The 24,937-nt window shown below is 37.1% G+C and overlaps 1 long non-coding RNA gene across 1 annotated transcript in view; it reads right to left on the minus strand.

The window, feature by feature from the left end:
- Window positions 1-24,937, minus strand: part of LOC123938041 — a 43,505-nt gene that overhangs the window by 17,266 nt on the left and 1,302 nt on the right. Inside the window, exon 2 of the long non-coding RNA XR_006817662.1 lies at window positions 6,774-6,857. This is a non-coding gene — a long non-coding RNA (uncharacterized LOC123938041). The remainder of the gene's footprint in view (window positions 1-6,773; window positions 6,858-24,937) is intronic.

Genomic DNA, 24,937 nt, shown 5'->3' on the forward strand with positions numbered 1-24,937 from the left:
TTTCTGATGGAGGCATAATGCTCCATTGTGTATATGTACCACATCTTCCTTATCCATTCGTCCGCTGAAGGACATCTTGGTTCTTTCCACAGTTTGGCGACCGTAGCCATTGCTGCAATAAACATTGGGGTACAGATGGCCCTTCTTTTCACTACATCTGTATCTTTGGGGTAAATACCCAGCAGTGCAATTGCAGGGTCATAGGGAAGCTCTATTCTTAAATTCTTCAGGAATCTCCACACTGTTCTCCAAAGTGGCTGCACTAACTTGCATTCCCACCAACAGTGTAAGAGGGTTCCCCTTTCTCCACATCCTCTCCAACACACGTTGTTTCCTGTCTTGCTAATTTTGGCCATTCTAACTGGTGTCAGGTGGTATCTCAATGTGGTTTTAATTTGAATCTCCCTGATGGCTAGTGATGATGAACATTTTTTCATGTGTCTGATAGCCATTTGTATGTCTTCGTTTGAGAAGTGTCTGTTCATATCTTCTGCCCATTTTTTGATATGATTATCTGTTTCGTGTGTGTTGAGTTTGAGAAGTTCTTTATAGATCCTGGATATCAACCTTTTGTCTGTACTGTCATTTGCAAATATCTTCTCCCATTCCGTGGGTTGCCTTTTTGTTTTGTTGACTGTTTCCTTTGCTGTGCAGAAGCTTTTGATCTTGATGAAGTCCCAAAAGTTCATTTTTGCTTTTGTTTCCTTGGTCTTTGGAGACATATCTTGAAAGAAGTTGCTGTGGCTGATATCGAAGAGGTTACTGCCTATGTTCTCCTCTAGGATTTTGATAGATTCCTGTCTCACGTTGAGGTCTTTTATCCATTTCGAGTTTATCTTTGTGTATGGTGTAAGAGAATGGTCGAGTTTCATTCTTCTACATATCGCTGTCCAGTTTTCCAAGCACCATTTATTGAAGATACTGTCTTTTTTCCATTGAATATTTTTTCCTGTTTTTTTTTTCCATTTTATTTATTTTTTCAGCGTAACAGTATTCATTCTTTTTGCACAACACCCAGTGCTCCATGCAAAACGTGCCTTCCCCATTACCCACCACCTGTTCCCCCAACCTCCCACCCCTGACCCTTCAAAACCCTCAGGTTGTTTTTCAGAGTCCATAGTCTCCCATGGTTCGCCTCCCCTTCCAAATTTTTTTTTTTTTAATAAACATATAATGTATTTCCATCCCCAGGGGTACAGGTCTGTGAATCGCAATTGCACTACTGGGTATTTACCCTAAAGATACAAACATAGTGATCCGAAGGGTCACGTGTACCCGAATGTTTATTTTTTCCTGTTTTGTCGAAGATTATTTCACCATAGAGTTGAGGGTCCATATCTGGGCTCTCCACTCTGTTCCACTGGTCTATGTTTCTGTTTTTATGCCAGTACCACGCTGTCTTGGTGATCACAGCTTTGTAGTAAAGCTTGAAATCGGGTAACGTGATGCCGCCAGTTTTGTTTTTGTTTTTCAACATTTCCTTAGCAATTCAGGGTCTCTTCTGATTCCATACAAATTTTAGGATTATTTGCTCCAGCTCTTTGAAAAATACCGGTGGAATTTTGATTGGAATGGCATTAAAAGTATAGATTGCTCTAGGCAGTATAGACATTTTAACAATGTTTATTCTTCCAATCCAAGAGCATGGAACAGTCTTCCATCTTTTTGTGTCTTCTTCAATTTCTTTCATGAGTGTTCTTTTTTTTCGGTACAGTATTTTTGGGATTTGCCGACCTTCCTACATCTTGGTATTTACTTATTTTTACCAAATTACGGTGGGTTTGAGCCATTATTTTTTTCAACTACTCTTTCTGTCTGCTTGACATTCTCTATCTGGGACACAATTTATATTTATATTATATCTCTTAATTTGGACTCACAGGTCTTTGAGTCTGTTTTTCTTTTTCTTTTTCTTTTTCTCTTATGTCCAAGTTGTATTAACCCATTCATTGGCCCCACATATTTTACTTTGCATGTCCATCTCTTCATTATTATGCACAGTGAGGTCTCTGAATGTATGTAAATACACATACACCTTAAGTACTAATTCCAGCATCTAGGCTCTCTTGTGGTCAGTTTCTGTAGTCTTTCTCTGGGAAGTGTTGACTTTCATTCTTACATGCATCACCTTACTGGTAACCATGCTTACCTTGGGGCTTTTAAAAAGCTTTGTTAGAGTGAATCTGTATTTGCTGTTCTCTAGGACTTGTAAGTGACTTCCTGGGAGTCAGCCGAGTACCAAGTCTTCAGGAGAGACATTCCCTTCTTGCTGGACTTCTGTGTTTCATCACAGATGCTGAAATGTCCAGCTAGCCCCCGGCTCCAGCAGCTCTTCTCTTCCAGACCTTGCTGAGTCTCACTCATAATGAATAGAGCTTAGTATTTGACCAAAAGATTAAGGAGACCTTCATGTAGATTTTGGGGCAGCTTTTCTCTTCAGCTCCCTTTCGTCTGGTATCCCAAACCTGACCTCCTGTCAGCTTAGTACTTTATATCTCCAATCTGTGTTTCCTCAGTTCAGAGAGACTACTGTCCTCTGTTGGTCTTTCGCTTTCCTGTGCTCTAGAAAGTTCCTCCAGACAGAAAGCCCGGGGCTATTCTGGGTCTTACTCCATGTATTCCCAAACCATCAATAACTGCAGTCCTGTGTCCCTTTGTCCACTGCTTGCAAACAGTGGCCTCACAGAGCTTTCTGTTTTATTTTTATGGTCTAGGCTTGTAAGTACATCATCATGGCTAGGCCTGGTGTCCCCTTATGTTTTCATAATTCCACATAGGCTACAAAGCTTTGGAAAAATGCTAAATCATTATCTTTTTCTTATAATTTAACCTACTTCCTGTCATTATCTTTATGTGTTTTACATAAAGAAACAAAATAATTTGTTAATGAGAAAGCCATCTAACAGTATCTCGTATGCTATTTGAATATGACATAAGGTTTCTCCGATTTAAGCATGCATGATGTACATTTGGGCTCTGGTTTCACTCTCTGTTGTCAAACTCAAGTTTTCAGTGTGTAATTTGTGGGAATAGACTATGTTAAGACCATAACTAGACACATTTTTCCAGGCTTGTTCAATGGATCTTTAGGTCATAATAAATAGAGAGGTTAATAAGTAGACCAAACCAAAAGTGTACATGAACACATATGCAAATATGTGTGCATGTGTACCCAGACATACCTATTTCTAATTGTATAAGCACTAATAAAGATTTGTTTTTGCTTACCAAATTTAACTATGCTCATGTCTTTAGGCTCCTCCCAGTAAAATCTCTCTCCTTTTTGCATCATATATTCCCTACTTTACCTCAGGTATGTGACCATCTATCTAAAATTTTGACCTCCAAATTCTGTGGTACTATGTACACCCTATACTTTTTTATATATTAATTTTTAACTAATAACACTGTTGCTTTTTAGGGCAGAGTATATTATTTAAAAATGTCTGTTCTCTGGTATCTGTACATCTTCTATATCATTGCATAATCTTGGCTTGGTTTTCAACAACTTTTTTTTTTAAGGTTTTATTTATCTGTCAAAGAGAAAGAGCAGAAGCAGGGGTAGTAGCAGGCAGAAGGAGAAGCAGTCTCCCCACTGACCAGGGAGCCTGACGGTGGGCTTGATCCTGTGACCTTGAGATCATGACCTGAGCCACCCAGGTTCCCCTCAACAACTTTTAATTGTGACTTTTCACCTAGAAATACCATTTATGACCTAAATCCCATTAGGAAGTTATGCTGGTAAATTCTAGCATCCGTGTTGTTAGCCATTTTTTATTTTTCCAGTTTTGGAAATTCTATACATTTTGGCCATGATGGTGCTTAAGAGTCATTGCTGTTGGGAAATACTTTATAAATTCTCTACTAAATTCCTCCCAGGACATTTGAAATCCCTGCACATATAATCTACAATTTCATTACTATGAACATTATTCAGCTTATTTAAGTACTGAACAAAATGGTCCAAAATGAACTGTCTTCATCCTTTTTAAAAGAGATATGAGCAAGCATTGGAAGAACCCTGAAGAGAAACACAGTGACTAATTCATTAAAATCTATCACATCCAGAAATCCTTGCAACCACGAATTCAAAGCACATTTTCATTATTAAACTTCATTCCTTAAAAATAGCAAATGATGAAAGCTCAGTCTCTAGAGACTGAAGGCTTCAGGTTGAATCCTGGCTCTGTCACTTACTGCCTGTCAGTACTTAACATCTTTGTACCTCAGTTTCTGCATGTTGGAGATGAGGATAACACTGTACCGATCTCCTGGCATTATTCTGAGGGTGGAATAGGAGAATAAATGTAAAGCTTACAAAAAAGCCCTGTAACATCATGAACATGTAATAACTTAAAATTATTAACAGGCCTGGGACATATGCAAATTTAGTCATTATTGTTTACTGACCTATCCTAAAAATATTAATAACTATTTTATGTCTTCAGGTACTTTTAGTCACATTGCTAGCTTTCCAAAACAGCGTCTTATATACAACACATGAAGCCAAGCTATTTATATGTTATATAATCCTTTTATAATACTGTATTTTATTTTTTTCACATAAAAATAATGAGAATGCAAGGGATTTATGAGACTGACGCGCTACCTACTGCGCTAACGAGGCACCTGCAAGGGATTTAAATATGTGTACATTTGCTTCTTCTGGCAATGACACAGTGGTTCCTTTTTACCAGTAGTTGTCAACTGGGGCAATATTGTCCTGAGGGGATATTTGGCAATGTCAGGAAACATTTTTGGTTGTCAGAACTGAGGAAGTGATACTGACATCCAGTGGGTAGGGGTCAGGCAAGCGACTGCCATCCTACAGCACGTAAAAACAGTCTTCCCCAGTAAACGATCTGACCCAAAATGTCTATAGTGCTCAGATCAAGAAACTCTACAAGACTAAGTCTCCTACTTAGAAAAATCTGCACACACATGAAAAAAAAATAAGTTTGGGAAGTGAGAGAGCCATCTAGGGAGCATGAATTTTCTAGATTAGAATTTCGACCCTCTCAGCCCCCCATGGAGAGACGGGCACCAGTGCACAGTGCCAAATGTAAGAGCAGCAGGCTGCCCACTGAGAGCAGAGATGTGTCTACCCTGTCTGTGAAGCTTCTGGAGATAACACTCTGCTACTTGGAACAGCTGGGACTTGGTGGCCACGTACTTTATGGCAATTCTGAGAGCCAATAGCACTGTGCGACTAGCAGAACTCCAGACCCCATGTGAGCCCTGGGAGCTCATTTAGGGCCCTAGCCAAGAGCTCCTTCCCTCCCTTGAAGGAAGGCACCTAGGGACAGGGGTTGGATGGCTTCTGTCCCCACCTGGAGCTCTGCACGTCTCTTCCTCCTTCCATGTGTTGCCTTTTAGTTTTGTTGACTGTTTTATTCCCTCTACAAAAGCTTTGATTCTGATTTAGTTTCACTTGTTTGATATTGCTTTTGTTTTCCTGTCTTGGGAAGTCTAGCAAACCTTGGATGCTAACATTACCAAATGCTGGTGAGGATGTGAAGCAACAGGAACTCTCATTCATCGCTCATGTGAATGCAAAATGGTACAACTACTTTGGAAGACACTTTGAAGCCAGTTTTTTAGAAAACTAAAGGTAGTCTTAAGATTCACCAGTGACACTCCTTGGTATTTACCCAAAGGATTTAGAAACTTAAATCCAGGGGCACCTGGTTGGGTCAGTGGGTAAAGCCTCTGCCTTCAGCTCAGGTCATGATCTCAGGGTCCTGGGATAGAGCCCCACATTGGGCTTTCTGCTCAGTGGGGAGCCTGCTTCCACTGCCCGCACCTTTGCTTGTCTCTCTGCCTACTTGTGATCTCTGTCAAATAAATAAACAAAATCTTAAAAAACTCACATCCACATAAAAACGTGCCCGTGGATGTTCATAGTACCTATATTCATGATTCCCAAAGCCTGGAAGCAATGAGGATGTCCTCCAGGAGGTGAATTGAGAAATTAACCAGAGTACAACTAGACAATGGAATACCTTCCAGCAATAAAAGGAAATGAGTTCTCTAACTATGAAGAGTCAGGGAGATGCCTTAAATGCATATTACGAAGTCAAAGAAGCCAAGCTGAAAAGGCTACATTCTGTATTGTTTCAACTCTGTGACATGACATTCTGGAAAAGACAAAACTATGGAGACTGTAAAAAGATAAATGATCACCACAGTATGATGAGGGGTGAGGGCTGGGCACAGATTTTTAAAGCAGCTAAAATACTGTGTATGATACTGCAGTAATGGGTACATGTCATTATATGTTTGGCCCAAACCACCAAGAGTGAACTGTCATGTGAACTGTGGTCTCTGGCTAGTTGTGACATGTCAGTTTTAGTTCATCATTTATAGGAAATGTCTCACTATGGGAGATGTTGGTAATAGGGGAGGTTATGCATGTGTGGGGGTGGGGACTCATGGCAAATCTCTGTATTTTCCCCTTAATTTTCCCATGAAACTTAAATGACTCTAAAAGAATCTTAATAAAAACTTTTTTGTAAAGAATCACAAAGGAAAAAGGGTTTAACACTTTAAAAAGAGAAAGAATAATTTTAATAATGTCCCAATATGAAAGTAATATAATAGCATTATCTGAATTAATCTGACCCCCCCAAACCTAATATTTCTTTCAGACAGTATATTGATACTTTCACAAAAGTTGAATACAATCTACTAAGAGAAATACTAATTTAGAAGAAGTTCCTTTATTCATCTTTGCAGTAGCTAGCAAGAAAGCTGCCTAATCTTTATATAGTCACCTGTGTTGTGTTGGAATCCTGTCCGCTAACACCCAAGAGACTGGAGGCCGGTCGCTTCATCCCTCTGGATTTCCATTTCCTCCTCTGTGTAATAGATATAATAAGATGCACTGTTAGAAAGTTGTTGGAAGTTTTTGTTACAGTTAATCTTTATTATGTTTAATGTAAAAATCATTATTTTAAGGTTGTTAAAATTTCATGTCTGCCTCTATTTTATCTGACGAGCCCATACTTTTTGCTGTTTTCTTGGTACTTATGTGATACCAGTTCTTTTAACAGTGCTAACTTGTGTCTGTCAGTCATCTTTTGGCATAGATTTAGGTTGTCCCCTTACCTCCCACCACTCTACATGCCTTTGATCTTTTGTCTACTTAATACCTCTACCCAGTTTTTGACTAATATATAGACTGGTGTATAGGTATTGCTGTATAACGAGTCACTTTGGAACTTAAAGTGAATTAAAACTACACTGTTATTTCCCATGTTATTGTGCATCAGCTCCTAGAACAGGGCTTACTGAGGATTTGGGAATCAGGAATCATTGGCTTGTCTCGTGTCAGTGCTCTGCCGTGTGTTCTCTTTCTCTTTCTGCCTTGGTTTGGCCTTGATTTGCTTAGAGCATGGTTGACCTCTGAGGGAGAGGATAACCTGACCTGGTGAGAGAATGATTATCAGTCCTCTTCTTCTATCATGCTTGCTACCATACCATTGGCCAATGCAGGTCCTACGGAAGGGCTCAGAGTCAGTGTCTGGAGTGGTTTCCAAAGGCATGAATATAAGGATATATGGTTCATTGTGGTCCACCAATGAAATAACCTAAACAATAGCTCTGATGGGAATTAAATAATATGAAAGTTGACAGTTTTTATAAACGCCTGTGATGATGTAATCCAGTAATTCTCTAATTACTGAGATTAGTTCCAAATACCTCTAAAGATGCCATGGCAAGGAACTTAACATAGATATAATTCATTATACTAATAACAATATGATGTGTTTATGCTATTATTTAGGAAACTCATTTATCATGGAAAAAAAAGAATTACAGCAGGAGATTATCCTTCTTTCATGAAAATTGAGGTGCTCTAGAAAGAATCTGATGCAGAATTTTATTATTTGTCCTGTTAAATTTTTAGTTTATGGAAAAATATTTGTTTTTTGGGTCTCACTTTCTGTTTGCTTGCTTGTTTTTGTTCTGTTTTTTAAGTTAGACATTTGGACTCATGTTCCCCATGAATACTTCAGTTCCATATTTTCATGTGTTTCTTGGTCTTAGAAATATGTAGGGTGTTTAGAAAAGTTTTCTAGCCTTGCTTAGGCAGTAGTTCTGGGAAAGGTACTCCGTGGTTTTCTTTTGCTTTTCTGTGAAATGCTTATTGTGCTATCAACAGCCTTGGCATGAAATAAACTTATAATTAGAATTGGTTTCACTTAAAGGCAAAAAAACATGATTACCTGTTTAATTTTGGGAGTCTGTACTCAGAAAAACAAAACAAAACAAAACACCAAACCTGTTTAAATCCACTCATTCACTCAGTCATTCTATCGTGCCTGTATTGATCCATCAATCTACCCATCTGCCTATTTACTGAATGATTGCAGTAGAAGAGGTTATTCTGTAATGACTGTGTGTACAGGGTTACTGTAGGGTCTGAACCTTAATGACGGCAGCAGTCGTGTTTGGTTGTGAGAACATTTTTAAATGTAGATGCAATTTGGAATTTGGGCTCTTCTGATCTCTGTCTTCTACCAGACTCTTTCATATGTTTAGGATGCATGCCTGGCCCCTGAAGGCACTGAAGTTTATGGGATCCCTAGTGGGCAGTGTTACTATCTGTCAGAAAGGAGTGTATTACAAGGATTTTGTTTGTTCAGCCTTTATCAGGAAGTGAAGCTGGGCCTCCACACAAAGGTTTAAAGAGGAGTGCCACTCTGAGGACCTTGAGGAGCAAAGATGAAAAGCATATTATAGCCTAGGAGGCTGGGGGTGAGATCAGAGAAGGTCAAAGATAAAGCCAAGTTTGGATATTTAAGTGATCCTTAGCTTTTTATTTTGGTAAAGCATTGGCAGCTTAGTTAACAGACATGGAAGAATTGTCATTTATTTGGGAGAGGGGGAATTAAAATTTAGGACAGCTTATTAGTGTTTAAAACAAAGGTAATCATTAGGGTAAATACCCAGTAGTGCAATTGCTGGGTCATAGGGTAGTTCTATTTTCAACATTTTGAGGAACCTCCATGCTGTTTTCCAGAGTGGTTGGACCAGCTTGCATTCCCACCAACAGTGGAGGAGGGTTCCCCTTTCTCCACATCCTCTCCAGCATCTGTCATTTCCTGACTTGTTAATTTTAGCCATTCTGACTGGTGTGAGGTGATATCTCATTGTGGTTTTGATTTGTATTTCCCTGATGCCGAGTGACGTGGAGCACTTTTTCATGTGTCTGTTGGCCATCTGGATGTCTTCTTTGCAGAAATGTCTGTTCATGTCCTCTGCCCATTTCTTGATTGGATTGTTTGTTCTTTGGGTGTTGAGTTTGCTAAGTTCCTTATAGATTTTGGATACTAGCCCTTTATCTGATATGTCGTTTGCAAATATCTTCTCCCATTCTGTCAGCTGTCTTTTGGTTTTGTTAACTGTTTCCTTTGCTGTGCAAAAGGTTTTGATCTTGGTGAAATCCCAATAGTTCATTTTCGCCCTTGCTTCCCTTGCCTTTGCCGTTGTTCCTAGGAAGATGTTGCTGCGGCTGAGGTCGAAGAGGTTGCTGCCTGCGTTCTCCTCAAGGATTTTGATGGATTCCTTTCTCACATTGAGGTCCTTCATCCATTTGGAGTCTATTTTCGTGTGTGGTGTAAGGAAGTGGTCCAATTTCATTTTTCTGCATGTGGCTGTCCAATTTTCCCAGCACCATTTATTGAAGAGGCTGTCTTTTTTCCATTGGACATTCTTTCCTGCTTTGTCGAAGATTAGTTGACCATAGAGTTGAGGGTCGATTTCTGGGCTCTCTATTCTGTTCCACTGGTCTATGTGTCTGTTTTTGTGCCAGTACCATGCTGTCTTGATGATGACAGCTTTGTAATAGAGCTTGAAGTCCGGAATTGTGATGCCACCAACTTTGACTTTGTTCTTCAATATTCCTTTGGCTATTCGAGGTCTTTTCTGGTTCCATATAAATTTTAGGATCCGAAGGGGCACGTGTACCCGAATGTTTATAGCAGCAATGTCTACAATAGCCAGACTATGGAAAGAACCTAGATGTCCATCAACAGATGAATGGATCAAGAAGATGTGGTATATATACACAATGGAATACTATGCAGCCATCAAAAGAAATGAAATCTTGCCATTTGCGACGACGTGGATGGAACTAGAGCGTATCATGCTTAGTGAAATAAGTCAATCGGAGAAAGACAACTATCATATGATCTCCCTGATATGAGGACATGGAGAAGCAACATGGGGGGGTAGGGGGATAGGAGAAGAATAAATGAAACAAGATGGGATTGGGAGGGAGACAAACCATAAATGACTCCTAATCTCACAAAACAAACTGGGGGTTGCTGGGGGGAGGTGGGATTGGGAGAGGGGGAGCGGGCTATGGACATTGGGGAGGGGAGGCGAACCATAAGAGACTATGGACTCTGAAAAACAACCTGAGGGTTTTGAAGGGTCAGGGGTGGGAGGTTGGGGGAACAGGTGGTGGGTGATGGGGAAGGCACGTTTTGCATGGAGCACTGGGTGTTGTGCAAAAAGAATGAATACTGTTACGCTGAAAAAAAATAAAATAAAATAAAAAAACAAAAAAAACAAAAAAAACAAAAAAAAACCAAAGGTAATCATTCTGAGAACAGAGCCATGGAACCTGCCAAATAATCTTATGTTATTGTTACATTGGTGATGAGTCTGTTATTTTTCAAATGGATCCTCACTTTCTCTTTTTCTTTTGTATTTTTAATCCTATATTTCACAGTGATGGGAGGGATTATATGGAAGAAAACACATCATGTAAGGATAGCTCTGGAAGTCAAGGTAGACTCACTAGACAGTTTGGATTAATAAGAATACCTTCATCATCGTACACAGAATTGAGTGAAGTATCAAAACTAAACTCAGACTTGCATAGGATTCTGAAACAGGTGCCAAGAAATGTATACCTTGACAGTATTCCAAGATCTGCATTCAGTTCCTTTAAAGACTTTTAAAGACAAGTAGTAGAAAACACTGAACATTTTCCCAAGATGAGCAATTCAAAGGTAGCTTCCTGGCCAATAGCAAAATGAGGCCTTAGCAGGGCAACATTCTCCCTTGGCTCCTTCCTTAGTCCTACTGGCTTTTCAAGGGACTGAAAGTGCTAGAGATCTAAAAATTACAGGCTCCAAGTTACAAAGAAAAAACTGTACATTTAAAATGTGTTCATATAAAAGGCACACAGTGCACATCAATTACATCTAGTTGGTTGAGATATACTCTAGTCGTAGGTGGTCACATATAGGAACAGTATTTAGTGAGCATGTGAATATATTTTGATGTCTGATATCATATGGGGTACAGGACATCACAAATAATTGCCTAGAGCCTAAGGGTATCTTGGAATTTTCTCTCATTCTCTTGCACTCCTTATTTCTCTCTCTGTCCCCTTCCTCTATTTATCACTCAAACAACATCCTCCTTTGTATCGTTCTTTCTCCATTCTGTTCTCATTTATGTAACTACTTGAAGGCAGAGCAATTCCAGGCTTTGTAAGATAGATAAGGAGGAATTTTTCACTCATGAAGAAGAAAATCATTACAAATTCCTTTGAGCTTTAAAACATAAATATCATGGCTAGTTTTTAAGTGTTGTACATCCATTAAAGACCCATGTTACCTAGTGCCTTTTGGTAACCACTGTCTTACTGAATCAGGTATTTTATTAGAGAACACATGAGTAAGTCATGCTATTGCTTTCTTAATGATATATACTCATCATTTGGATTTTGGAAAATATTTTCAGGATAGCTGAAACTTTTAAAACAGAAACACACATATTTGCAACACTCCTGAGAGCTTTTGGGAGATGCCAAAGAAAGTGTATTCTCATATTTGGCTGTGAAGTTAATTCAGAGATTAGTTTACCTTTTTGTTTCTATACATACAAATGAGGAAATGTCAAATACTTGCATTTTTAAGAATAAATCATTGGGTATGGGTAATCAGTAAAAAATAATTTTGTCAGGAGAGCTTTTATTTTAAGATTCCTTGAGAAGCAATCTAGATTTAGCCTTGCAAACTAAGTTCAGACTATTCTAGGAGTGAAAATTTCTTCTGTGTTCTCAATGATTTCATTATTATGAGAACCAGTTCTTCTAAAGTTGACATTATTTATTGTCCTTCAAAGGTAACTAAAGGTAATATTGTACACATTTTGAGTTATGAGACTCAGTTCCTCTCTATCACAATATAAAATATTTGGCTACACCCATACTTTTGGAATCACCTGTGGGAGGTGTCCTTCAAGGTCATTCACAAACCCTTTCCTAATGATAGAATACTTTCATTTGAAATGATCCTGAGCTAGATCATCTCTGATAATTTACAGGCTTTAATTAGATCATATGGTCTGTGAACGTGCTACAAAATAATCTTCAGCTTAGTGGTTTATGTTTCTATCACTTCATTAAATGAAATATTTATTACATTTAAGTAATTTTAATAATAAATATTAATGTTAATATTCATTGCACACAGTTTGCTTACAGTTGCTAGCTAGGTGATAGTGTAGTCTTAAAAACTCTTTAATAAACCATAGCCATAAGAGTATATTCACTTAAAGCATGATTATCTGATTTTGGGGAAAAAAATGGACTTCTCTGTGGAGTTTTTAATTCCTCAAGATTCAAAAGGAAAGGGTATCATCATATAGTAAGTCAAATAAACCTAAACTGAGATATCCTTACATATATGGAGATAGACTGCTGTCTATCTGTCTTTTTATGATAAAAATCATTCTGTTTTGTTTGACTCCATGACTGATAATGACAGGAAGGGTCAAGTACAGAATAGCACCAGGATATCATGGGATGACTGGGGTGATATGTAACCCAGAGATAGCAGGGTACAGAGATCAGATTTGGTCTCATTGTTGCTGTTTATTGAAGAAGTCCATGACTAACCCTGTAAAAGCTCTGGGCCCCAGATTTACAAATCTGTGAAATGGGAATCATCATACTTACTTCACAGGGTTACTGAAAGGATCAATAAGACAATGATTATCAAAATGTTGTAAGTTGTATGAAATGCTACTCAGTATAAGAAACAGTGCTGTTGCATAGGACCCACATGACATAGTATATACAAAATATTTAGCAATATTTTGTGTTGAGTGAAATATTATAAGCAATTAAATATTTGGCAGAAGTAATAATATAGAATAATTATTAGTATTATATTAATTTTAATAAGTAAAATGGGCAGTAAGAGACCAAGGATATAGAATTGGATTCCTTTCCTTTTATCAGTTAGCCCTCCTCCAGATTAAAAGTTAAAGTTATTCTGAGAAGAAAAATACACATGCAGAATTGAAAATAAGCTTTTTCTGTTCATATGACTTACTTGAATACAAACTTCCTCCTTAGATGTATGTGAACCCTGCTTTATCATTCAGTAGAAGTTGAAATAGCCTGTCTCCCATTCTCCCTTTCTCTCTGCCTTCTCCCCCATCCTCACCACTCCTGTAAGTTTGGGTAACCATACTTCGCTGTTGTGTGAATATTTTCTTAATTGACATAATGTGTAGACTTGTGAACTATTTCCTTTTTTTTCCTACAAAAACTGAAAAAATTCTATTTTCAGGAAAGAATATATTAATTTACTTATTCACCAAGTATTTATCTATGTGCCTTCTATGTGACAGGTATGACCTAGGAAAGGGGCTTTCTAACAAAGCAACATTGGGTTCTTTTCAGATCTGGGGAAAGATGAGATGCCTTATTAACTACTCTAAAACTTCATGGCCTCTCTGAAGGAAAATAATAGCAATGTGTTATGTATTCACTACTCATCCAAACATACACTCTATGGCAGTAACAGTACAAAGAAAGGAAAGGGAGAACTAGAAATATATTTTTTAGGGTTTTTACACTGTATATGAAGTAATGTATTAATTAAAGTTAACCTCCAAACACAGTTTTTAAAGTGGTATAAATAAAAGTCAATAGAGGACATAAAATTGAACTTTTTTTAAAATAATTTTTTATTATGTTAGTCACCATACAGTACCTAATTAGTTTTTGATATAGTGTTCCATGATTCATATCTTAAAATATGCTCAGTTCCAAAGAAGGCAAAAGGGGCACCTGGGTGGCTCAGTCATTAAGCATCTGCCTTCGGCTCAGGTCATGATTCCAGGGTCCTGGGATCGAGCCCTGCATCAGACTCCCTGCTCAGCATGGAGTTGGCTTCTCCCTCTCTCACCGCCCCTGCTTGTGTGCCCTCTCTTGCTATCTCTCTCTCTCTGTGTCAAATAAATAAATACAAATCTTAAAAGAAAAAAACAAAAACCAAAAAAACAAAACAAAGGAAGGCAGAAAAAAAGGAACACATTGGAAAAAAATAACAGCTAGGAAAATGGTAAGTTTTGATCAAACATAGTAATATTCATGTTAAATACAGAATCTAAATATATCAATGTAAAGACACAGATTATGAAATTAGACTTTAAAAAAGCATGGAGCAATTATATGTTGCCTGTAGAAAGCCTAACTTAAACATAAAGACATACATAATTGACAGGCATAAGGATGAAAAAAGATAAACTATCTCAACACAAAATAAAGCCATGGTAGATATATTTATATCATACATGTAACCTTCAGAAAGAGGAACATGAACAGAGATAATGAGGGACATTACATTATGATGAAGGGGTCCATTCTCCAAGAAGGTAAAACAAACGTCAGTTGCAGAATGTATGGAACAGGCCAAAAAAAGGAGATAGCATTTCACAGCCATCCAAATGCCTACAAATAAGACTGATCATATTAGTGTTAGAAGAAAGTATAGCAATTGGAATTCTTGTACATTGATGGTGGGAATATAAAGTAGTACAATCACTGAGGACAAAAGTTTGGAAGTTACTTAAAAAGTTAAATCTATTAAAAATAAATAAATTAAAATATATGTATTTCTATTATGGTGCAGCCATTTCATCTTTAGATATGAAACTGAGAAAATGGCATATGTCTGGACCAAGACTTGTACTCAGGTGTTCATAGAAATTTTATTTGGATTGCTAAAACTTAGAAATAGCTGAGTTTTCACTGCATCAGGCTTTCTGCTCAGCGGGGAGCCTGCTACCCCCCCCCCCAACCCTGCCTGCCTCTCTGCCTACTTGTGATCTCTGTCTGTCAAATAAATAAATAAAACCTTTAAAAAAAAAAAAGAAACAACTGAGGTTTCATCAACAACAGGCTAAAAACAAAAACAAAAACAAAACAAAACACCCTCCAAAAAACCCATTGTATGAAATATAATAGAACAGTAAAAGGAATGAACTCTTGATGCAAGAAATAACATTAAGCAATCTAAAAATAATTTAGTTGATTGGAAAAATACCCCCCCCAAAAGTAAATAGTGTCTGCTTTTGTTTGTATGGAATTCTAAAACTTCAAATGATCAAAATTTTAGAAAATACAGATTAATTTATAGTGGCAGTACACACATCAGTGTTTCCCTGGGGGCAAAGGGGAGAGAGACATGAGGGATGATGATAATTGAACATGAATGAAGAAACTTTGGGGGAGGGATGTTGTTTATATGTTAAAACATATATGATTGTTGGGGCGCCTGGGTGGCTCATTGGGTTAAGCCTCTGCCTTTCGCTCAGGTCATGATCCCAGCGGCCTGGGATTGAGCCCCGCATCGGGCTCTCTGCTTAGCAGGGAGCCTGCTTCCTCCTCTCTCTCTGCCTGCCTCTTTGCCTGTGATCTCTGTCTGTCAAATAAATAAAATCTTAAAAAAAAAAAAAACATATATGATTGTATACTGTAGGTAGGTACAGTTTACTTGTTAAATCTTGGAAAGGTAAAAACAAAAATGAAAACACCCAGTTATTTAAACTGGGTTACTTAAACAGTTATTTAAACTTTCCTCAATAATTTCATCTAGAACTAAGGCATGAATCCATGAAGGGCTAGAACAGGAACAGGTCTAGATGATTGGCAGCTCCTTACGTCAGTTTTATCACTAAGTTCAGTTTGCTATGCTGTTTCTCTAGGATGAGTCCTTATTTAGAAGGCTCTTCATGGATAGGTGTTTTTTCATTGCCTAAACCACCAGCCCACCATCATGTCAGAGGGTGTGTGAATCCTACTGGTGAGCTTTTGTGCAGTTCATTCACTTAGGAGAATGAAAAATACTAGTATATGTGTAAGGGTAATGTCTAATCAATACAAAATTAGGGCTGATACCATTTTTTTTTTTGTTTCTTTTTAAAATACAACTTGTTTCTAAGTTCCCCTCTGGAATTAACTGTGACTTGAGGTTCACAATTCCACCTCCCACCTCTTTATATCCACATTTAGAAAAAATTAAGGAGCTAAATAAATTCTAAGGACATTTTGACTTCTACAGATATGTGATTCAATAGCAATAAATATTTATGCCCCCCTCTACTCTGTGTCTACCACGGTGCTAGCTGTTACAGATATGTGATAAAATGACTCCCACCAGGGAGTTCACAGCTTCCTGAGGGAAGCAGTAAGCAAATCATGATAGTACAGTGTGTTTTCTGCAGCTGCAGACATCAGCATAGGGTGCTTTAGGAACCTAGAGGAAAGAATACCTAGCTCTGGGAAGCAGAGAGGATATCTTCTGGTTATTTTCCCATTATCCACCACAACTTTCCCACTTTTTAGCATTGCTGATTATACCAGGCATCCTGTAATTCCAGAGAACTTGACTCCACTGTGCCTCCAAATGTAAAGCTTGAGCTCATTCAATCAAAAATCTTAGAACTTAGGTTGAGAATTTTGGAACACACACATAATGAACACAGGAGAGGAATCATAATACCTTTATTCTATTTTCTCTTCCGAACACTGATACACCAGTAATACAGGCATACCGGGTACAATGCCTCCATAGTTGATGTCAATTACAGTGTATAATAAAATGAGTTACTAATCTATTTTAATACCTGAAGACTATTCCTATTATCTGAAATTGTACCTAATATGTAAATTTAACAGCCATTTTTTAAAAAAGATTTTTATTTCTTTATTTGAGAGAGACAGATCATGAGGGTGGCGTGAAGGGCAGAGGGAGAAGCAAACTCCCCACTGAGCCAGGAGCCAGGAGCCAGATGTGGGACTCGTTCCTGGGTCTTCAGGATCATGACTTGAGCCAGAGGCAGATGCTTAGCCAACTGAGCCACCCAGGCACTCTAAGAGCCTGTTTTAAACAAGTACCTTGAAAACTTTTACTCAAGGTTCTTGCAGATGAGGGTTAGAGGGTTAAATTAAACATGTTGTGAGAGAAGAAAATAAAAATTAAATATGTGAGTTTGTATATACTAAAAATAGAAAGTTAACTATTTGATTCCTTATTTGTTTTCTGGAACTAGTCTCCTGAGGAGTAAATTATTAACTTTTCAGTAGTTCAAATAAATTCTCTATTTCTGTTTTCTTGATAACGTCTCTTCCACCTTCTGGCCTATAAATATCAACTCAATATTCTATGTATGTATTTTTTTTTTAAACCAGATGATTTTTAGGTTCCTCAAAAGGTTGAAAATAGAACTACCCTATGACCCAGCAATTGCACTACTGGGTATTTACCCTAAAGATACAAACATAGTCATCCGAAGGGGCACGTGTACCCGAATGTTTATAGCAGCAATGTCTACAATAGCCAGACTATGGAAAGAACCTAGATGTCCATCAACAGATGAATGGATAAAGAAGATGTGGTATATATACACAATGGAATACTATGCAGCCATCAAAAGAAATTAGATAGCCTCTAATTTCCTTTTTTTCCTGAATTTTTTTAACTTCAGTTTTTTTCTAGTATAAAATCACATCTTTAACTGTTTTATCTCTTCATTATTTTCATTAGGAGGCTACCACTGATTTTTTATTTCTGTAAAATTCATGGATACTCACTTATCTTTTAAAAGAGAGGGAAAGGGGCGCCTGGATGGCTCAGTGGGTTAGGCCGCTGCCTTCAGCTCAGGTCATGATCTCAGGGTCCTGGGATCGAGTCCCGCATCGGGCTCTCTGCTCAGCAGGAAGCCTGCTTCCCTTCCTCTCTCTCTGTCTGCCTCTCTGCCTACTTGTGATCTCTCTCTGTCAATTAAATAAATAAAAAAAAAAATCTTTAAAAGAGAGGGAAAAATCTCATATTTGGCTATTATTCAAAGGAGAAGATTAATATGGGTTTCCAGATCTCCATGGGAACACAGTTAAGTGTTTCCCCATGATTTATTTTCTAGAAATGGAGGGAAAAAACATCGTTTCCTTGGAAATACAAAGGTGAACTAAACAAAGATGGTCCTGAGGGCATTGACATTCATATGCATGGACAATTCTGCCACCTCCCTGATCACAAGTATGAGGTCCTCTTGAATTCAGCCCAAAATGCCAGTGAGTGACTTTCTTAGACAGATTTTTGTATCTTCTGAAGAATTAAAAAAAAAATTTCCAGGGTTTGTCATGTGATTATGGAAAGATGCATATAAAATAATGTGGGGGAAAAAACTTCTTCGGAAATAGAGTAGTGCAGTTCAGGGCTCACTGTGGGGGAAAAAAAGATGCAATAAGATACCTGTGAAATGACAATATGCCATTGCTTTTGGAGTTAGGAGAAAATCTCAACATAGAGAGATTCTGAAAATTAGACGACCTCTAAACCAGTACACATGCATTGTTCTCATGTAAGATCCTCACACAGAACCATTTCCCTTTACATTTGGCATTTCTGTAGATCCAGAAAATCCGTATTCAATTTGTGGCTGGTAGTTTTGTTTCTAGTGAGGTAGAATTATCAATTCCTTCCTTTTTATGATATGCACTCGGTTACTTTATTTATTTTTATTATTTTTATTTTTTTATTTTAATTAATTAATTAATTTATTTTCAGCATAACAGTACTCATTGTTTTTGCACCACACCCAGTGCTCCATGCAGTACGTGCCCTCTCTATTACCTTCCACCTGGTTCCCAACCTCCCACCCCCCACCCCTTCAAAACCCTCAGGTTGTTTTTCAGAGACCACAGTCTCTCATGGTTCATCTCCCCTTCCAATTTCCCACAACTCCCTTCTCCTCTCCATCTCCCCATGTCCACCATGTTCTTTGTTATGCTCCACAAATAAGTGAGACCATATGATACTTGACTCTCTCTGCTTGACTTACTTCGCTCAGCATAATCTCTTCCAGTCCTGTCCATGTTGCTATACAAAAGTTGGGTATTCATCCTTCTTGATGGAGGCATAATACTCCATTGTGTATATGGACCACATCTTCCTTATCCATTCGTCCGTTGAAGGGCATCTTGGTTCTTTCCACAGTTTGGCGACCGTGGCCATTGCTGCAATAAACATTGGGGTACAGATGGCCCTTCTTTTCACTACATCTGTATCTTTGGGGTAAATACCCAGCAGGCAATTGCAGGGTCATAGGGAAGCTCTATTTTTAATTTCTTCAGGAATCTCCACACTGTTCTCCAGATTTTTATTATTTTTTTAAGTAGGTTCCCTACCCAGTATGGAGCCCAGTGTGGGCTTTGAACTCACAACCCTGAGATCAAGACCTGAGCTGAAATCAAGAGTCAGATGGTCAACCGACTGAGCCACCCAGGTGTCCCCCCTAGGTTAGTTTTAGGATGTGGTATCTCTGTGCTTGAGTAAAAATGAAAAACATACTACTTGTTTAGGACATTTCAACAAGAGAGAACAGCATATGGAATAGAGCAGACTTGGTTTGTGCTCCACTTAATTAATGAGTTCATTTATTCAAGAGAAATAAATTGAATATATGCTCCATGCCTAGTATTGTGCATAAACCCAAGAACACACACACACAAAACAAGAAATAAAAAGATAGACAAAAAAAAAAAGACATAAGTTATTTTCCCTTGGCAATCTTAAGTGGGTGTAAAATAATAAAGGTCATGGAAGAAGTAACAATAAGGGATGTTGGTAATATTTAGGAGCAGCTTCTGTCTCAGCTAAGACAGGGGTCTTGCCTTGGAGCTTGAATAATGTAGGATGGAACCAAGTAAGGGTGGGAAAGGGAACTGTGTAGAGAACACCAAGGTGTGACTTAGCCTGAGACATTAGGAAAATTGCAATAGAAGTGCTTCATCATGACTGAAAGGATGGAGGCTGGTGTGGGGAATGCTGGAGAAAGAGCTGGCATGTTGATCAAGAACATTTTTGCAGGGTTCTCTAGGCTGTTCTCAACATTTAAACTCACTTGGTGCAATTGGATATGGGTTCTGAGAAACAACACTGTTTCTTAGAGGTTGTATTGGGGAGAGATTCGAAGCCCATGAAATTGTAAACAGAGAAACCAGTTAGGAACCCATGTGAGTGGTTTCATTATCCACCATGGGAACAATACAGATATTTTACCCATTGAAAGAAATATCTGAATTTTATGAATAATGTTTGATTTTATATCATTGTATTGGTCTAAGACATAGATTGCCAAGTGACTTATGAGCATGCTCTGGTCCAACTATGTGCTGGTTCCTTCTGTCTAAAATAAGTGAGTTTTTAAATTTTTTTTTATTTTTTTATAAACATGTAATGTATTATTAGCCCCAGGAGTACAGGTTTGTGAATCGCCAGGTCTACACACTTCACAGCACTCACCATAGCACATACTTTCCCCAATGTCCATAACCCCACCACCCTCTCCCTATTCCCCTTCCCCCGGCCCCCCTCAGTTTGTTTTATGGGATTAAGAGTCTTTTATGGTTTGTCTCCCTCCCGATCCCAGCTTGTTTCATTTATTGTTTTCCTCAAACCCTCCATTGTTGCATCTCCACTTCATCATATCGGGGAGATCATATGATAGTTGTCTTTCTCCGATTATAAAATAAGTGGGTTTTAATGTGTTTAGATTCACCGGGTAATTTGAAACCCAGTTTATCACATTCTCCACCTCTGTATTTTTAACTCCTGAGGTTGCCATCTTGTCCACGTAGAGCTGAACTACGTGTTTGTTAACACTCATTTAAATATATACTTAATATATATTTATATATATACATAACTAAAAATTTTGGATGTCACATTATACTTTTTGTGTGGATCCCCTTGATTTGGTTCATCCTTTGTATGTTCTGCTGATTTTTCTTTCTTTCTTTTTTTTTTTTTTTTAAGATTTTACTTATTTGGGAGAGAGAAAGAATGCATAGGTTCATATGAAACAGAGGGGCAGAGCAAGAGAATCTTTAAGCAGACTCCCCACTGATCACGGAGCCCAACGATGGGCTCCATCTTACAAACCTGAGATCATGACCTGAGTGGAAATGAAGAGTCTGGTGCTCAACTGACTGAACCACACATGCACCCCTGTTCTTCTTGTTTTTAAAGTAATTTTTATGATTAGGCTTAGCATTAACAATGACATATTTGAAATTATTTGACAAATTTGACCATATTTTAAGTCTAGACTTTTATTTTAGTAAGTATAAAAGGAATTTCTGCACAGTCTAATATATCCTCTTGGGATATATTTGTCAATAAGTAATAACATATTTTCTTCTATAAGTTATTTTGACATGAGATTATAACCATTTGGGAGCTTTGAGGTTATTTCTGTATATTTTTTGATTACTGGGCTGGGCTCATCAAGTTAAAGTCTTAGAACAAATATACTTTTACTAGATTTTTCCAGAAATACCAGAAATAATATGACTAATAATTTCATATTAGCTTCCAAGGCTTGGGAAGCTTCCATGTAATTCAAAATGTGTGTTATATAACTGAGTATGTAAAGATATTAACAATTTTATTTTTTCATGAAAGTAACTTCATATTTTATTAGTTTGCATCATAAGTTATAAAAAATCTTGATAATGATATCATCGTGCATATAGTAGTCATATCTATGTTTATATCCTATATTTTGTTTTCCTTTTTTCTACATTTATTTAGCCAGTGGATGAGCTTAAATGAGCATTTTTCTGTTCTTAAACTGTTTAATGTGCTTTTAATCTTCTGCCAATATTTCAAGAATTGAGCTTGATAACTCAGTAACTATAAGCTTAGGGACCTACTGCTTCTTACTATCAAATAGAACAAGACCTTGAGTAACCAGGTGAGATTTAACAAGACAGGTAAATTGTTGCTATTAGAAGCCCAATAATCCAGGGAAGAGTCTGTAGGCATTTCTTACCAGAGTGATGAATGAACCTGGAGACCAAATAGAACTATTCCTACTACATAATAAAAATAGCAAACAAGTATTTATTATTTACAATGTGCTAAGTATTTCTAAGCAATGAATGGGATGAACTGCTTTGATTTGTTACAGTACTCTCATAATGATTTTTAATAATAAGAAAATCAAGATACAAAGTAGTTAACTGACCTGGCTCATAAAACATATTATTAGTAAGTGGTAGCATTTTGGATTTGAACCTAAAAAATCTGAGTTAGAGTGAACTTATAGGATGAGACCAGGGAAATGCTTTTCTATATGGAGTATGATAGATGCTCGAGCCACTGCTATTTGTGTATTTCTTTTGATTTCAGATGTCATTACAAAACTTTTCATTACAGAGGCATTGGGGTGGCACTGTTGGTTGAGAGTCCCTGATTTTGACTCAGTTCATGATCTAAGGGTCCTGAGATGGAGCCCTACATTGGGCTCTGGGCTCCGTGGGGAGTCTGCTTAACATTCTCTCTGTGCCTCTCCCTCTGTCCCTTGCCCCTCCTTTCTCTCTTTCTTTCTCTCTAAAAAAACCCCTTTTTATTATAGAATTTTTCAAATACTTGAAAAAATAGAGGGAATTTCTAATACCCATTATGCTGCTTCAATAATAACCCAATTTTGTTTGATCTGTATTCCCATCCATACCCCTTCAGAAAACTGCATTACTTTAAAGAAATCCAAAATATTATAGTGTCTTATTTCAAAAAATAGAAAACTATGATACCATTTTCAAAATTTAAAAAATTGTAATATCATTCTATATGCAGTTACATCATATATTTGATTTGCATGGAAGCTTTCCCAAGCCTTGAAAACTAATAAGAAATTGTCATTTCAGTATTTCTGAAATTTCTGAAAAAATCTAGTCAAAGCTATTTTTCTAAGTCATAACTTGTAGAGTCTGGACCGGTAACAGGCAATAGCAGGTAATTCATAAAATAAATACTGACTTTAACTTCTTTAAAATGTGAAACAAATATGTCTACTGTTGGTTTTCCTTCTGTTTTAATTGCCCTGTTTAATATGTAACTTCATGTTCTCTGTTTTTTTTAATACTAAAATCCACCTTGCATCCATTATTGAAAGTCTAATAATTTTTCCTTTTCCTTATTAAGTAAGGACTTCTTTATACCATTATGAACAGCATTGGTATTATTGAAATGCTGTATTTGGCCATCATTTACTCCTCTGACAACTCCCACTCTATTTCAGCTTCTTGAACATTGAGATTCTTTGTATTTTCAGTAGAATAGTTTGGAGAAATCTTAGTTCTTAGCAGAAATGGGATATTACTACAGCGAAAGTCTGTTAAGAAGCCTACTATACTTAGAATGAAGTGACAGGTATGCTGAGCTAAAAGTCATACACTCTTTAATTCACTTCCCTGTCACTCCCCAGAGACAAGGTGCTATAAAAATTATCTCAGTGGAGTGGCAACTACAAAGGAAAATTTTGTTTGGAGGTGGGGGGCTCCATATAGAATACATAGAATTTCTAAACTTTGGTATGTATTCTTTGCACTTCAAGTGTTGCACTAGAATGAGCCAAAGTGATGTATACAACAGTGGAGAAACCTAATAAAAGCTGTTGTTGAGAATGAACAGAAGGAAAAGGGGACACACAGGAATGAATTTCTTAGCACATGTCATACTCCAGGCAATTGACTTTTTTATGTCATTGAATCTTTAAGACAACCCTAGAAAGAAGCCATTATCCCCATTTTAAAGATGTGGAAACAGATTTAGATCGAATTATGAAATCGTATGATAACACATGATTCAAGTGTTTCAACTGTAAAACTTTTGTTTTTACCACAATACTGTTATTAATCCCAGAGACCCTGTTATTATTTTATATTAAAAAAGAAGATATAGAAGGGCACTCTAGAGTATTTTATATCATTGGGAAAAGGAAATTACTTTTCACTTAACTGAATTGGTACGGTTGTCCATTTCCTTGGAAAAAAAGAGAAATTTTGTGCATATTTCACATTATCAAAAAATTACTAAAAGCAGACCAAAACTGAAACTATAAGCACCGTAGTAGGGAAAGCTTTTCTAGCCTTGATATAAACCTCAAAAGCCATAAAGAATGAGATGGATAGATTTGGATACATTAGCATGAAAACAGTGAATGGTTAAAGATACTATTAACAAAGTTAGAAGGGAAAAAGGGGAGAAACATTTACAATGTATTTATATAGAAAAAGCTTTAATACTTTGACTATATAGAAAAAGTGCAATGAAATGTACAAGAATGAAACTTCACTACCTAGAAGAGAATTAGACAATAGATAAGGAATAACAATTCACATTTGAATTGTAATGACTAAAAAAAAAAATCTGACAAAAATGGACAAGTATTATAAAGGGAAATTAAAATGACAGTTTTCTATCTATCAAAAATGCAAAACGAGGTTAAACATTATTGATTTAATATTGATATCGGTTATCAATTTGATATTTGATATTTAATATTGATAGCAGTTTGGGGGGATAAGTGTATTTATACAACAGAATGAATATTATTCATGTGAAAAGGGTATATATGTTTATATGCTGACTTGTAAAGATAGTTCATGATCTATTCTTCACCTGCAACAAAGCGGGTTTTAAATTCCATCATTTTGGTAGAAAGCTAAACAAAATTAGCTGTGTGCATATATCTGTGTCTGTTCCCATCTTTTTAGTTATGAGATTAAACACAAAACATGTTGATATATAAGCAGATACATAGATATATA

This window comes from Meles meles, chromosome 3 (genome assembly GCF_922984935.1).
Source record: "Meles meles chromosome 3, mMelMel3.1 paternal haplotype, whole genome shotgun sequence".
Taxonomy (NCBI): domain Eukaryota; kingdom Metazoa; phylum Chordata; class Mammalia; order Carnivora; family Mustelidae; genus Meles; species Meles meles.